Below are 13,063 nucleotides of genomic sequence, written 5' to 3'. Positions count from 1 at the left end.
TCCAATCTATTACATATCCTGAATATAAAAAATGTTACAGGGCACTTTTCATGACATCCACTGATGAGGTTATTATCCTTAATTGATTTCACCCAATGAATCTATACCACTGACACAGGAGGAGACGGATAAAGAGCCGCAGACGAGTTTGAGAAGTATTTACAAGACAATAATTAGACATTGGATTCTGCAAAAAGAGGGTTACTGTAAATATGAGGAGCATTGCTGCACGTTCACGGCATGTCATTTTGATCACTGATTATCACTGAGCAGCGTTGGTGGTGCACAGTGGTGTGAGCGTACAAGTGTGAGATGATCCCCGAGAGGCCAGCAGACCGAGCCAGTGACCTAATTATGATGAATCAGAGCTGGGAAAAAGCTGTCTAGCCGCCAGCCGTTTCTAAGTGCTTTTACACTCCACAGCAACAGCATGAACAGCCTCAACAGAGCAGCAAAACACAACAGCGATGCTCCGAGCTCCACAGAGGCAGTAGGTATGTTGCTCAACATATTTTCTTGTTGTATGAGCTGGAAAAAAAGGGGACTATTGAGTATGAAAGAAAATATTTTGTTGTGTGTGGTACTTATCCATAGTCAGTATTACCTAAGGGAAATGACAGATGACACGCCCCCAGTTTGGAGAAGCAGACCGGCACAGCAGCAAAGTAATGTACTTCTGTGGACGGGGACGTTAGTAGAACTTATTTTAGCCACTTAAAACAAAGATCGACCTACAAACGTTTATATATGTCTGCTTTATCTAGAATATTTCCGTCGGTTTGCTTTGCCACAAGGCAGCCGTTCCAACGGGGAACTAAAGCCGTTGTATCCGTCTATGCTCGCACTCTATTGATAAAAACATCACTTTGACCTCGCAGAACAGAGAAATTGCTGATCCGCCTCTGCCTTGTGTGGTTAGAGTGTTTGTGTTATTGTGTGACTTTGGTGAATCAATAAGCAACAAAAATGACTCTATGTTCTTTTCCAATGGAGTCTGGTAGCTTTGGCGAGAGCATAGATAATGGCTTCAGTACATTGCTTTGCTGCTGTGCTGGTACTTGTGTGTGTTTCTCCAAATTGGAGGCGTGTCCATTGCCGTCTACTGCAGGTACCTCATACAACCCCACTTCAAAAGACCCGAACTATCCCTTTAACATCTAAAGCCATACTACTCCTTTATGGAAAAAAAAAAAAAAAAACTAACTGGATCTAAAGTGTGTGAGCTTGTCATTGAAATATGCGTATCCCTGTTGAGACCCAGGTACCGACATCAAAGAGCAGCTGTTCGGGGACACACACATACTGCGTGACCTCTCTTAACTTATGGGTAAATAGTGAAACAGAATACTCTGGGGGCTTGAGAAAAGGCTCGCCCTATAGTTTGGCATGACATTGGGCCTCCGAGTGGTATCTGGCGCTATCCACAACACAGTTAAGACTTGAATATGTTGCTTTGAGGGATTTGGGGGATTTCTTAGATGGATGCGTTAGGCCCAAACCATGACACGATATGAAATCAGACGACAATATCCACTGAGACACATTCTGCAAAGAGCCAATGGCAGCTAGTGCATCAGATAGTGGTTTTTTTCTCCCTTCTGTCTCGTGGTTATCTGATCATCAGCCGAGGGAAAAGGTGAGTATGGAGCACAAACAAAAGGCGCTTGAATAAACTAGCTCCCGGCCACATTATTCAGACTCTGGGTATTGTACTCTGCTGACAAGCCTCAACAGGACGTGCACCTCGAGAGAAGCTTCTCCGGGGATTGGTAGGACTTGACTCAGCGGATTAAAAAGAAAAAAAGTTATGTAGATAATCTGTGCCTCTGCTGCTGCGTGCTGCATATGAATAACACATCACATCAGTGTTTTACTACATGAAATGTCACAACTAGAAAAATAGAAACACCTGCAAGCTGTTATGCAATACAGCAGCAGCCCTGCAGGAAATACTACCACATATTTTTTTCAGACCACATTAGTTGATCTGTGTTTTGATGCAGTTCTCTGGTACTTTATGTTGTTTAGCGCTACATTATATTTAAAGGTGTTCCCAATATTTTGTCCACTTCAGGAGAAGCAAAAACAGAGTGCAATGCAATGCGATTAATACAACAGCAACACAAACTGCAACTCAGAGTTGAACGAGTTGAATCAACACCATTGACACCATGTAAACAGCAATTAAAAATGCATTAAAGTTTCACAAGTGTAGCAATCATTACAGAAATGTTGGATTGGATTATATTACATTGTAGAAAACAGGCAGTTTTACTCCTACTCATACTCATTGTATTCTGTATTTTCTGAGGTCATAATTTTACTTTTTAAAGTATGTTTTCACTAGATTAATTGAAAAGTATGAAAGGGAACGTTCTTAATATGTTAAAATGGCTTATTATAAATGTTAAAATCTCTTCTTTAAGTTTGTGGTTTCCAACCAAAATGGCTTGTGTACTTTTAAAACAAAGCTTGGTTTACTTGGAGCCCCTCGTCACACATGTCACCAGTTATTATTATTATTGAAGAAGAAGAAGAAGAAGAAGAAGAAGAAGAAGAAGAAGAAGAAGAAGAAGAAGAAGAAGAAGAAGAAGAAGAAGAAGAAGAAGAAGAAGAAGAAGAAGAAGAAGAAGAAGAAGAAGAAGAAGAAGAAGAAGAAGAAGAAGAAGAAGAAGAAGAAGGCAGTAATTCACCCGACAAAGCCGTGGTAACGACCTAAAGCCTTTATCATCTAATTTACTATAAACGGAACCATAATTTACAAAAAAAATTAACATCATGCTGTATTGAAGAAGACATGAAACTAGCGGTTGAGACCATTAACTCATGTTTACAATGTTTACTGGAGGTAATAAATCAAGTGAGAAGTAGGGTCATTTTATCATTGACTTCTATACAATCTGACAATCTCCTGATGGCCATTTGAAAGAATGCAAGTTTAATTAAGGTACTTGGCGTTGGCTTCAGACCCGGAGGTTGCCGCCTGTTCCCAAAAGATGAACCCGTTAATTTAGGACCGCTATGTGAGCCAACTTTGTACATGAGAAAACTGATTCCCCCAAGTTTTAACCATATTTATAGTTACTAAAGGATGTACCCCTGATTGTGTTGACCCCTTCACAAAACTTCCATACATCTCCCACTAAATGATGACTATGCTCTTTCAGTACTTTACGTTATCAGCTTGATGAGCCAGGAAGGCTTTGAAGAGTCTGTACCAGGGCCAAACTAAAAGTTTATCACGTAATAAATCATTTTGTGAATGGGAATCTTTTATAGTTGTTTTTATCTAAAGAACACAGTGTGTGAAGAGTGTCTTAATTGCCTGAGAAATATTTTATGAGCTACTTTCTTCTTTTGTGCAAGATCTGAAAAAGTAACTGTAGTCGTAGTGTGATAGTTTTAATGCTCTTTCTCACTAAATCCAGTCTGGCGGCACATTTCCATACAATATGCACAATAAAATACCATCTGCATACAGAACCAAAATGGCTGAACGTCATCAGTCATTAAAACATTTTTTTTAGTATGACTAGTTTTTTGGCTCGAATCGTATTTTTCTGTTATGACTGGAACAGAATAGAAACAGAAATGTTTACAACAGTATCCAACACAATTGTCCACAGTGAAGTGAAAAGTCCTGACTGCTGGATGTTATTCATGTTGAACAGAACTTATTGCTATTTTCCTGTTTTTCAAGTGGAGTCGGAAATATTTCAGCACTCAAGGATTTCTAACATAACCCACCAGGCCGCTGAAGACTTGTACGGAGTGATATTTTGCAATTACGAGTCTTATAAACATTGCATCAATATTACAATCCCCCTCCGAGAAACAGATTGTTTGTCTTTGCGAGCTAGTAGTCACAGTCTTCCCTGCCATAAATATCCTCTGTCAATGGTGCATTCCTCTGCCTTCACCACAGCCTTTGAGTATTTTCGGAGATTGTCTGGTCTGCACCGATGCTTTCATTCCAGTGGACTGATCACAGGAGACCTGATCCAGCTGTGTCATGAGCCGCAGAGAAAACCACGGCTGATAAGAGACCGAGAAGACACCCAGTGATGTGGGATGAGGCGTGACTTTAAAGGCAACAAGCACCATTTGGATTGTATTAGGAGACCATGCTAGTGATATATATTCATTTAGGCCTCTGTGATTGCAGTGACACTCAAAAACAAAACAAAAAACTGGCTTGAGATCACTGATGATAGCATCAATATGAGACATGCCACCGAGCACAGGGATGGATATGAATTGAGGGCCCGCGGGGGGAAAACACGTCATCGTCCCACAACGGCAGTGTTAGTTGCCACAGACAGCTGGAATGTTCCACTGGGATGACAGAGGGTGCGTCCGATCACACAGCAACATCCCCCCACCTCTCTCTCAACGCCACCCTTCCCCATCAACATGCCTCTTGGTTGAACCCCCCTCCAGCTCTAATCCCCTCGGTCCGCGCTAACCGGTCACTCGAGACAAATGGCGAGGCTCTGCCTGGCAGTAAAGACGCAGCAGGTGCTGTGCTGTCAAAAGCCACTTCACACCTCCTCTCTTGCTCTCTCTCACACCGCCACCACTATCAAACCCCCCCCCCCACCCCCCGAGCCCCGGCCACCCTCTCTGTGGGAGGCGAGAGGAGGGCTCTCCAGGGTATGCTTTGTTATCAGCATGCTCCAGCTTTGAAGTGAGCTGGGCCAGAATCTGGACAGTGTTTACTTGAAGGCATCCCCCTTGTTGTGTGTGTCAGTCCGGGGTAATTACGGCTCAGCAAGTAGCTCTGACCGTGATGACACGGTGAGGTAGGTGTGGAGAAGTCGGCAGGCCTCGGAGTACATCAGCGTCTTGGCCTGCTCTTACTCACTAGGATGTGGTGTAGACAAGGGAGCTCTCAAGGGGGCTTTGCTTGCACGGGCATGATTTGTTAAAAGAGGCAACGACCATGGCTAATAATGTCCTATAATTGCATTGTTATCATGCAGTACAGGCCTGTTGTGCTTTTTTTTCTCTCAGTGGGGCGCCACATCAAAGACTTGTTAAGCAAAGCAACACATTTGGAAGTACTATTTTTGTTGCATAATTCAAAGGGACAGTACGCTTAAGACGGTTTATTGCCATATCAATGTATGGAAATGCATTTACTAGTCATTCCGGTTCAAGAGTTTGAGGTGAAGTTTGCAAATGGCATTAGTTCTTTACTATGCGACTTAAAGAAATAGTTTTGGGACATGAGCTTATTTTCTTTCTTGCCAAAAGTTAAATGAGAAGAGACCGAAATCACTCTTATGTTTGTATGGTAAATATAAAGACACAGCTGGTTAGCTTAGCTTAGCATAAAGACTGGAAATGGGGGGAAACAGTCAGCCTGGCTCTGTCCGAAGGAAACATAGACCATACCATCATCTCAAAAGCTTCCCTGTTATGTTATATATCGTTTGTTTTACAGACTTTTTGGGTGCAATGGCTTTCCATCCAAGACTTTCCATTTAGCCCCAAACCTAGAAGATGTAAAAAAAAAATAATTAATTATTTAATACATACTTTCATTTTTCAAAAAGGCAGTATATATAGGGTTAGTAGTTTTTAACATGCATTACTAGAATAGGAGTAAAAAGTATATTTGTTGGGGACTATTTTCAGCTACGGACTAAAACACATGTTGTGCTCCAGGAGAACAGTGTCTGTGGAATTCAAAATCAACTGCAATGCTCGTGCTCATCATAATGAAGGAACACGTCTCATGTTTGTGTTTTAATAGCTTTTTGGAGGTTTACGGCATGGATCAATAGTCTACAATATCAAGCTTTTACTACTTATCATGATCAATTCATTGTTGCTTTTGGTCTTTTCGATTTGTTGACAATGATAAAAACATAGTGTGGTTTCCCAATACATCTATAATATTTAGATAGAGCCATATAACACTGAGTTCCAGCTGTTCATGAGAAATGTAAAACCTGGAAATGAATGGAGAATTTGTTTCTGGTTTTGCTCAGCTCTATTTTTAATAAAAGGACCCAAAAAACGCCAAATCTATCAGTGTCATAACAAAAAAAGCTGGTCACAAATTGCAGAAGTTTACTGGTGAGAGTTTGATAATGAGATTCCCGCTCCCTTCAGACTACTCAGTAGCCAAAACATGATTTCCGCAGCTCTCAGAATACCAATTAACTGCAGAAGCACTTCAAACTATAAGAAAAAAAGCAAACCAGTATGTATATTTACCAGGTCTAAATGTCAGAACGCATGGCATCGGTTTTTGTCATAGATCATTTTGTACAATCTTGTTCCTCCGGCTCCAAACACGTTGATTATGTCAGTGTCAGCATGAAGTCAAGAGGTCAGATTCCAGATAATGCTGCTGAAGCTTTGTAGAGAGACGGCCTCGCAGATACCGCTGCACGGACTCTGTAATGTGGATCTAAAATGCCGCTGGAAAACGGCACATTGCAAAAGGCCAGATATTCCCCCTGCAGCAGTTGTCAGAGAGGATGCTTTTAAGCTCTCCGTCAGAGTAATACCGTGGAAAATAAGTCTTGCATCATGCGTAATATCCATTGAGGTGTATTTTTTTTTTAACCGTGTGCATCACTTGAGCGTATTACAGAGTGACATGTATGAAATCCTGTGATCTTTGTGCTGACTGAAGACTCATTATTTCACAGAGGCACATAAATCTAATCTAATCTAGGATATTTATCTTGTCACTCTCTCTTTTAACTTGCTACAATTAATTTGATCCAGATATAATAGATGTTCTCACTTATGAAAGATCAATCGCTTTGAACAGCACTGGAGCTAATTTGGAAAAATGTAAATCAATTCTCTTTAATGAAATAAAGCTTTCTTTTTAAAAAACAAATAAGAGCATGAATTCCCACCCAGACCAAGGTGACGAACCACATGTGGCAGAGAGTAAATGTGACAGGGAAAGCAAGTACACATACAGATTAGGGGGGTGGGGGGGTCTACAAAGCCTATTGCAATCTGATAAGACTTCTTGTGTTTTCATTGGTGGGTGTCTCTGCCTTTATCTTCTATAACCGCCGAGCGTCTCTTATCATGTGCAGCACAGTTTGGAATTCCAGCCTCTGATAATTGTCTCGTAATCTGTGGTTACCAGAGCAAAGATTTGAACTAATGTGGATTGTTAACATTTTAACAAACTGGCTCAAAACTGTAAGTGAGGTTACCACCAAGTTAATGGGTCCTTCTAGTAGAACACCCTTTAAAGAACAAATGCAAGAGTAAGCTATTTAAAATGTGTCCCAGCCCAGTGTTGCCAACTCTTTTCCAATGAAAGAAGCTAGCAGCACTGGCTCCAAAAGATTCAAATCTAGCAAGAAAGTCACCAAGCCGACATCACTGACAAGCACCTGAAGCTCACTAATTAACATGTTAATTGTCCTCGACAATTGGTTGAGGCCCAGTGTTGAAAGACGAGTAGAAACGAAATGTTGTGGTTTTACGGGAGACGTGTTAATTGTTGAGCTTTTGAGTTGCTGGTATGCAGATTCTGCTGTTGACAAGCTAGCTGTTTCCCCCCGTTTCCAGTCTTTGTGCTAAGCTAAGCTAAGAGACGTGTAAGTGAAAAATGCATCCGAAATGTTTGCAGTCCAGACGGGGGGCAATTGTGATTTGTATTCATTCCATTAATACAGTGGCCGTTGTTGGTGGAGGTCTACACTCTACTGAGTACACTTTTCTGGTTTTTCTTCTGTTGTACATGTCTTCCCTGTATTTTCTACCATAATAAATTCAGTTTGGAGTAATTTTAATGACGCGCTTCTGTAGAAATACATTCTAAAAGGTTTGTTAGATTCATCTGCAGAATAAATCCACCGACTTGGAGCCTGGAGGAATACAACTCGAGGGTGAGGTAAAGCTCCTCTGCCTCGATGCCAAGAGAAAGCAGAAGCAATGGTTGACCTTGTCCTTCTTTGCTGTTGGTCTGTGGGTTTGGGCCAGGGACAGGAACTCCCTGTACAGACACTGTGTCTGCGATCGCTGAAACTACTCCACAGTAGAACGCTTTGTTCATTGCCACCAAGGAAAGCCTAGACAACAAAAACACACACTTTCTGGAAAAGTGAACACTTGAGAAGGGTCGTTTTCTCCTCAAAACGTCTTGCTTGGGTTTCAGCGGTAAATGATATTCCCTTCAGAGGAGGAAAATCATGGAGCTTTACAAAAATGCCTCCAGATAATACAAGACCTGTTGTTATCAAACCATTAATCTGAATTTACAAGTAACCAAGGTTTACGACACCTTGTGTAGAAAAACACAGCTCGTAATCACATTGTGATCCAAGACTAAAGATGTTAAACTGTGTGTGGGTAAAAATATCTACATGGAAATGTTATTTTTAGATGGTAATCAGATAGCTAATTTGATTTAGCAGCTTATACATAAACATAAGTATACATTTATTCAATTCCGGCATCTAAAGCTCAACAACTCTTGTTGATGTTCTGCAACGACATGCAAATAAAAGATTATTGCTACGGCAACTTTTGTCCTGAGCAGCCCAAACAGCTACTTGGCGTCTGACATTTCTCCTTCACGACCAATCCAGCTGACCAAATATCACTGGCAAATAGTGTCACCTCAATCACGGTGGCCCCAAAACTGATAGGTTATCCAATTATGTGCGTTGATGCATTTCCTGTGAAGCTGTAACATTGCTTGTGACCTTTTTCTTGATAGAAATGAAATTCACTCCCTCAGGCTGAAGAAAATCGCACAGAACTCCACCCTTTGAGTGAGTCATGCTGGGATAGTCAAACAAGCCCACACGATGATGCATCTGGACACGTTACTTTACTCCTGAGGAGGATCTCTTTAGAAATCAGCCAGCGTGCTCACCGACGTGTCACATGGCCTCTCCTTCTCTCTCTGTTTTGGCACGTCTGGTTTTAAAGAGACGTGTGCGTACGAGGGGTGGAAAGTCCTTCGCTGCTCTTTGCTCGGTGTCTCAAAGCAGGTTATCTCTCCCTGCAGCAAGCTGCCACGCGCCTACTGCACCTGATTGTCTCATCGGCACATTCCAGGTGAGAGGGCCCGACATGCCGGGACAGAGCGCTCCAGACAGTGATACACTTGTTCAGCAGCCACAGGTGTAGCTGCCCTCTTTTTCCTGCGCGCTCTCCCAGAGGTATTAGGCATGGCGGAGGAGAAAGAGTAGCGGGGAAGAGAGAGGCGGGGAAAAATCAATGACAAATGACTTGGCTTTTCTTTTCATGAAGCACAGGAAGAAAAGAACAGACATTTTTATGTGTGCTCATCTTATTGACCTATATTCTCTTCCATCATTCAAAGTAGACTCGGGAGGTAAAAATACAATAAAGTAATAGATTGAGCGGTGACAACACCTGACTCAAGTCATTATTAAAAACATTAAAAATGTCCATTGATTCAGCTCCAGTCCCTCAATTGGGCCAAACGTTGTAGGTGTTAGTAACGAGCAGCACCAGCTCCAAAAGTTACTGTTCTTGGAAAAGAGTTGCCAACTCTGGGATTTTAGGTTTGATAATGATTAGTTCCTCAAGATTACCAACCCTAGTTTAAAAGTCCATTGTGTTATGTCAATGTTAGTCATCTTAAAAATAAAAAATAAATGACAACCCCCAACCAGCTCAGGCAAATTTGGACTGTGGTATTAGCTCTGCAATTTATTTTGTACACATGACATGATGTTTAATTTATAATGGATGTTTTTTTTAATAATGGATTAATCTGCATATTATTTTCTTGATTAATTGTCTGATCCAGAAAAAGTTTCCGTCCTTGTTATTTTGTCCACTACCTGCACATATTAAGTGCCTTAGAGAATACACTTTAAGCAGTTCCTCAATATCAATTTAACTCTCCTCCAGAGCAGAATAATGCTCATTTGCTCTAATACGTACTCTATCTCCCTCACATTAATAACTCCCCTTCATCCAGTCAGACACTAATACCTTCCCCTTCTCAATGAAATCCTTGGTGGGTCTGTTCGACTGCCACCGAGGGGCGATCAGCCATTCAGGAGAGGGAGGAAACAGGAAACTGAAGCATTTTGATGATGTAATTGGCAGCAGATGCGGAGCAAGATGGAGATAAGGGAGAAGGAATTCAAAATAATATCTGTTTGGGCACGCATCGGAGGGTTATCACGAGCACAGAGGAATCGTGTTTTGACTTTTGTCTCACTGATTCACCGATTCAACTGCTTTGGTCTTACAGTGGTCTAAGCTATGGAAATCTGACATTTCAATGCAAACAACGGTGGTGATATTGTGACGGAATAGTGTAGCATCTCTGAAAGAAGCCTTTAATAAAACATAGCTACCCCCACCTGATCAGAGAGCACACAGGGCACGAACAGAAGACAAATTGAATATGCTAATATACAAGGCACATTGTGAGCTGCCTGTAAACAACATTATCAGCTAGGAGGAGGATTTCAAATGATCTGGCCTAATGTTGGAAACAATCCAACAGTTATTGCAGGATAAAAGTTATTGAAAGTCATGGCAAAGAAGGTCAAATAGGCACTTTTTCTTGCCTTCCTTGTGGTCTGACAATAAGGCGGTGAGAACAACAAGGCAGGGCTTGGTAAGAGGATGCAGTGTGTGTGTGGGGGGGGGGGGGGGTGATGCAGGCTGGGACCTGCTTCAGCATTAAGTTATGCCTTTGTGAGGCAGAAGCACTTGCCTGTGGCAGGTGCAGGTAGCAGACGTGACGCTGCCGAGGTGTTTCTATTGAGAAGTACCCAACCTGCCGAGTTGTCGGGACAAGTCGGAGGACTCAGTCTCCACCCTGCGCTGAAAGGCTACCCAGATCCGCATACTATGACTTGCACTTCTAAAGACGGGATGGAGGAGCTGGAAAATCCCAGGGCTCCAACATCAAATTATAGGATTGTTGTGATGCTTGTCATGGAGGCTAATGTGGAAGATAATACATCATAACAGCAATTACAATCCCAGGGATCTCTTTTATGTTCCGCCCTAAAACAAAGTATCACTGAAAGCATTTACAGACTTTAAAATAAAGTCATATATCATTGACAGAGTGCTTAGCAGTTAGATTTAAAACTGGAAAGGTTTTTCTTTTTTAATGGGAGTGGACTAATCCTAAAGCTAAAGTATTAAAGGGTATGAAATAACTGGGGCACTTGTGAAGCTTTACATCAGAGGACTCTCATTTTCACTTCCTCAGAAACGTGGCTGCATTTCTCAATAATAATAATATCATCCTTTCTGTTCATTAAGCCCTCACTGCATTCAGCCTTCTGCCCCAGTGTGCAAGGACGAACTGTTTACACCACAGAGGCACTTGTAGCTGCCTACAGCACAGCAAATCACCAACAAATGTCAGCTTGCAAGTCTGGCCATGTCATGGGATTCCTGTCATCACAGTGCAACAGTAATCATCTGCACAGAAGGGTCCGAATGAAAAGGTTCAGTGTGCAAAATGCGAAGAAGAATCTTCTGAAGGAGACGTGACTCACCATGGATCACACCCGCTCACAACATTTTCTTATTGTAGGAGTGGCAATGAAAGGCCCAGAGCAATCATTTTTGAGGTTCAAAGATTCCATGCAAACCTATTTCTGAAATACTGCGCAGAGAGAAAGAGAGAGAGAGAGAGAGAGAGAGAGAGAGAGAGAGCATCTTCATTGTGTTTAACAAGAACTTGCCAATCCAGAGCCTGTTGTAGCCTGTATTGGTAAAAAAAAAAAAACATGAGTGAGATGATATGAAAGATTTTTAGCCCTCATGCTGGTTTGGAAAATCAAAAATCACATCAATGCCCACCGACTTGGAGTCACAGGAATTTAAATACACCTCTTGAAGCTCTTTAAGCCCTCTAAGCCTGGAGCATTTTATCAGCAGGTAATTTCAGTGTGTCCCTACACTACATGCTGCTTTTGCAATTTTTATGTTATTCTCACCAGCTAGTGGAACAAATGGGATGAAATAAGTCTAAAAACACAAAGTTTAGCCGCAATTACGTCCGCAGACACCTGAAGGAGTGGAGGATTTTTAACAATGGGGGCACAGAGGAAGCAAGATGATCTGCCCTCCCTCCTCTGTTTGCTTTGCCTGAATGAATAGCAGATCCACCAGCATGGCAGTGTCAGAATAGATTAGCACCACGGTCCATCTCCCTGGCTTCAGAAAATGAAATCCTCTTAAAAGCAGGGGATGTCACTCAATCTCCCGAGACATGTACTTGCATGGAGCTCTGACTACTGGGAAATATACCTGAACAAATAGAGGAAGTTAAACCCAAAATGAGCTGCCAAAATATATAAAAGGCATTTGTCAAGGTATATAAATCGGCACACCAATTTTCCCGTCAGACAGCAAGTCGCATGCATTTAAAGCTTTTTAATAAATTCAAAGGAGGATCCATTATAGAGCTGCAGACAGGAATTATCTTATACATATAAATGTCTTTTACATACTAGACATACTGGATGTTCAGCCTTGAAGAGGACAGGTTCAAGTGGCTCTATTCTTAAAAAGTATCTTCACATAGCCTTCAGCTATCTGTTATTTTATGATCACAGCCCACGGCTGAGAGTAAAAGACGGCTTTCCAAAACCCATTCAGTTCTCAATCCCTGTAACAAAGAAAACAACAGGAAGTTCCTCTGTGAAGAGCCCAAAGGCAAGAGGTTAAGAGTGCATCGCTCACAAAATCTCTAAAGTAGTCTCCTTGCCAAACAAAAAAGTATTTACTTGTTCAAATGGAGAAACATATTGTGTAATGACTTTACAAAAAGACGAAGAGGACACACAGCTGTATTGCACAATTTGATTTAATCATGTCAAATATTGAAAAACGATATAGGCCTGTGTCTGAATATGTGAATAAGAATTTATTTATTTTGACATAAATAATAATATCTATTGCACAACATTGAGGGATCAATCTTTTCAGTGAGTTTTATGGTAAATTGATTGTGTCATTGCTTGTGTTTTGTGCTGTTTTGTATTTTTCATTGAGTTTTGTGTATTTGTATAAAAGCCAATCTCTGGGATGAGGATTGCAAACTAGGCTCTAAATGTTG

The sequence above is a fragment of the Anarhichas minor genome, unplaced genomic scaffold (assembly GCF_050575085.1).
Source record: "Anarhichas minor isolate MPS153535 unplaced genomic scaffold, ASM5057508v1 ptg000024l, whole genome shotgun sequence".
Lineage (NCBI taxonomy): Eukaryota > Metazoa > Chordata > Actinopteri > Perciformes > Anarhichadidae > Anarhichas > Anarhichas minor.
This window is presented reverse-complemented; position numbering follows the sequence as displayed.